Below are 4,810 nucleotides of genomic sequence, written 5' to 3'. Positions count from 1 at the left end.
GCACAGGAGCCCAAAAATTTTGAAGTCCGCCAGTTAAAATCGCATATCGGCAGCGATGGTGGAGTGTTGCAAAGAGAACCGAGGAACGTGTTGAACCCCGATGCTGATAAAGGTAGAACCTCGATAAAAGAGCCAAGACAGAAATCTAGCGCAAAGGAACACTTATTGGGAAATCTTTTCATTACGGTTCCCAAGAGCTTTACAAAGGGCCAATGGGCGCAGACCCGAAAAACTATACATAAGAGCCCAAAAAATCTAAAGTCCGACATCGCATATCGGCCGCAAAGGTGGAGGGTTGCAAAGAGACCCGAGGCGGAGTCGATCCCCGATGTCGATAAAGGTGATATCTTGAGCTTCAAGCCAAGACTGTCCCATGGCGGAAAATATATATGGGAGATTAACATATATATGGGAGTCGATCCCCGATGTCGATAAATGTGATATCTTGAGCTTCAAGCCAAGACTGTTCCATGGCGGAAAAAGGCTTGAGTATAAAGGGACCTTATCTCTTGGGGACCCTTCGCATCGCAAAAAGCCTAGGTCAGCGATCTGACACCGCCGACAGCTTTCCTCCGATGCGATTGCTCGGGGATCGCTTATCGCTCCATTTTGTGTTAAATGGCATCTCTTTGTATTCTTAAAGCGCTGATGCGATGCACCATTAAGTTCCAAAACCTTAAAGGGTTGTTAGGAGCAGAAAGACATATAGATCTAGAGATCCTTGTAATTTCGGTTGATTAGGCCAAGGCCCAACCATTGATCCATAATACATTAAACATTCTAGTTAAACAAAAAAAATATTAATATAATTTAATCTCAAATTTATAGTTAGTTGGTTAAATTATAATATTTTTTAATACATTTTAGTTAGATATTAATATAATTTAATTTTAACATTACAATGAAGTTAGATATTAATACCCCGGATGCGGGTGCATACACAGCGGGTTAATGTGATGGGACAGGGGTGCGGCGAGGTAGGACGACACCTGCCTGCCCTGTACCACCTGGTTAATCGCCCGACACAGTTTAAACAGGGGCATCTGGATTCACTTGAACTCACGTCATGTGGTTTTGTTGTGTCAAGACTGTTATCCGATTTCTCCATCGCTTCCGCATGCTCTGGTCTGAGCTGGGCCTCGACTCCCTTTAATACTGGAGTTATGGCGGGTGCAATCCGAGGAAAGGCGAACAGTGTTAAATACAGGCTCAACTTTGGGATCGTTTTGAAGTTTTTGGTGTTTTGCTGGACGGGTAAAGGGGTATTATGGTATGCTGCTTTGTTATGCTTTGTCGTCCTGTCTTGCCCGGCCAACTCTGTGACGCCGCCTCCATCTACTCCTAGGCTTTGCTTGAAGGCCTCCAACCTAAATTTGGTTGCCCATCTGAATAGGCCAAGCTCTGCGGAGGTGGTTGCGTGGTCTTGTGTTCAAAGGGTGGCTGAGGAGCTAGTTATGCCCCAACTCCGCCATAGAATGAGGAGCCGCAGGGGAACTCCCAAGCGTGTGCCCTCCCGCCCATCCTCCAATTCTCCCTTCGTTTCCAGTGATCTTTCTACTGGCCATTACCCTCACACGCGCAGTGGGAGAGGGCGTCTCCATATCCCCAGCCATTTCCCTCCTGATTCCTCATCGTCTCCCTCCTTTGGCTCGGCGATTTTCACCTTCAATTGTTCCCTGAATCACCCGAGAATCATTGCTCATGTCTCGGTGTTTTTTCTGGAAGAAGGCCAGGAGGCAGGGGATTCCAGCACTCATCAGGAGGGCCTTGCCTCTGTCTCTACGCAGATTCCTCTCTCTATGCAGGTTCCGGAGGTCCCCACGTACAATGCCATGGACATGGTGATGGAAACAGAGGCTCCTGGTCCTTCTGAACCTGATGCTGCTCGTGCTAGTGCTCAGCCTGAGTTCGGTTGGTGCAGAATTGTGGAGGAGCCTCCAGACGAGTAATTTCTTTCTCTGTTGTTCTGTCAATGGTTACGCGGCCCTTAATGATGGGCAATTTTTGGTTCAGGATGCATCTTTTTGGTTCACTTCTGCAAGATATGGTTCATTTTGTATGTCTCTATGAATTTTGTAAGATCAGCAAGAGAGTCAATACTTGTTCCCCTGCGTGGGATTTGAACACCAGTTCTTGGCTAATTTCACTGTCATGGGCAGTGTTTTTGTTATTCTCTGCCGCTTCTACAGGGCAGTTGCTTGACTACGGTCTAGATGTAAATTATCCTCCTTTTATGTTAATAGAATAGTTTTATTTAGAAAAAAAATAGATATTAATATAATTTAATTTTAACATTACAATGAAATTAACATATGAGACTTTGTTTAAAAAAACCGTTTTTTATAATAATTTGATTTTATATTTTTTTATAGTGGTGTATATATCCATTTGGGATTTGAACTTATGTTTTTTATAGTAATTTGATTTTATAAATTTGTAAAGGTGTATATATCCATTTTGGATTTGAACTTGTGATTTGAACTTATAATTTTCAAGGAAGTATGATTTTAGTAGAATGTCTACAATGATAGGGTTCTTATCAAATAATGGTTGATTGATTATAAGGTGATAATGATTATTTGTTCAAAATCCCCCTCCTCTTTTTGTGTGTTCTATGTGTTTGTGTTACAAAATTTCTTTTTACAAACATGTCTTATTAAACTTTTTGCTTTATGTCGATCCAAAGTTATGAACCTTACCCATTTTACACATGGGATGAAGAGATTTGAACCTTGCACCTTTTTCCCATATAGTAGCAAATAGCTTGCGATGAAAATTTACTTCCTTTTATAAATTACAAAGTGGGAGCTATGGTCCAATACCCATTTTAATAAGGACAGGAGATATTTGAACCTTGCGCCTCTCTTATATGCAAAATATAAGGTTTTACCAATTGATCATGGGATGGTTCCATGAAACGATTTACACCATCTTCTAAATGATGAGATATAATTTCATACATAAAAGAAATAAACGTCTCAAAACGCTAGCATTTACTACTCAAGTCTCTAATCACAATGAGAGTTTAAATTGTTATGCTCGCTAAATAAAAAAGCATAGAAAAACTAATTATAAGTTTGAATCGTTTCATGCTATTTAGAGGAGCCATTCACTAAGTTATGGTTTGGTAGTAAATTGGAGAGCTACTCCAAAATAACCCAAATTTAAAACTTAGTGTGTCTGCTCATCATTGATTTCAACTAACCAACTCCTTTTAAGGTGTGAAGTTATGCCAAAGTGATGAACACTGTTGGGTCTTGAAAATGTCATTCATTTTTATTACACTTTCACTATTATGTCCATTATATCATCTCCATTTCACTACTATGTCGCCACATTCATCCCACTTTCATTATCATTGGGTCACATTTATGTTTTTCCAAACTTTATTAATTCTAAGCCTTTTTAAGTGAATTTGTGGTTAAAAATTAGAAAATAATGTGCATATGCTTATACCTAACAAGTGGGTTGAGATTGTTGACATGTGTAGGTCAAAAGGAGGCTTCTAGAAGACCTTTATGTGGCACTCTAAGGCCAAATTCGAATTTGAGTAGAAAGAATCATGGGATCATGAGGATATATGTCACATCTCCTAATTGTATTGAAACTCTAAGAAGACATGTCTTATCAATTCCTATTTTGATTAGGACTCTAGAGGTAGAGGGAGAGATTCATGGACTCTCATTAATGAGATGACTTCTCATCTTTTTGTATAAATAAGAGATCTATCTCCTTCACTTGTTAGTCTTAGCTTATTAGTTCTTAAGCTTGTTAGCTTGTGAGATGGCTTTGGAAAGCTTTAGAGAGCTTTGTTGTACTTTGTAATTTTGAAGAATTTGAATAAAGCGTTGATGTTCTCAACATGGAAGGAGATGTGAAGTAGATGTCATAGAGCATATTAGAATGTAAGGTAGAGTAGATTTCATTTTGTAATTTTGATTTGATTTCATTCATGTATGTCATTTTATTGCTTTCAAGTTTGATAGTCTAGATTTTCCATTCATGCAATTTTAATTCATGTAAGTGTGTTCAACTGGTTGATTGTAAATTAGTTTTTCTTTACATGTTTTTGCATCAAATAGTGACATGAGATTTGCCTCTTTGCTGACTTTGTTTTTTTTAGCTTTTAAATTTCAGTTATGCTTTGATTTCATTGTTTTTCATTTGCTTTGTTAATTAGTTTAGATATCAAATTCCTCATATCATTGACGTTATCTCCTAAAGCCATAGCTTAGACTTCTTGGCGAGCTATCGGACTATGAATGATGTGATTTGATTTTAGTTTTACTTTTCTGCAATTAGATATCAAACTGCTTATATCATTGACGTTATCTCCTAAAGCCATAGCTTAGACTACTTGGCGAGCTATCAGACTATGAATGATGTGATTTGATTTTAGCTTTATTTTTTCTGCAATTAGATATCAAATTCCTCATATCATTCACGTTATCTCCTAAAGCCATAGCTTAGACTACTTGGCGAGCTATCGGACTATGAATGATGTGATTTGATTTTAGTTTTACTTTTCTGCAATTAGATATCAAACTGCTCATATCATTGACGTTATCTCCTAAAGCCATAGCTTAGACTACTTGACGAGCTATCGAACTATGAATGATGTGATTTGATTTTAGTTTTACTTTTTTGCAATTAGATATCAAACTGCTCATATCATTGACGTTATCTCCTAAAGCCATAGCTTAGACTACTTGGCGAGCTATCGGACTATGAATGAAGTAAATTGATTTTACTTTTATTAATTTGCAGTTTTTGATTTGTTTGAGTGCAATAGCTTAACTTTTATTTTTGT

This window comes from Pinus tabuliformis, chromosome 5_1 (genome assembly GCF_031772625.1).
Source record: "Pinus tabuliformis cultivar Carrire ecotype Pingquan chromosome 5_1, CPIR1, whole genome shotgun sequence".
NCBI lineage: Eukaryota > Viridiplantae > Streptophyta > Pinopsida > Pinales > Pinaceae > Pinus > Pinus tabuliformis.
This window is presented reverse-complemented; position numbering follows the sequence as displayed.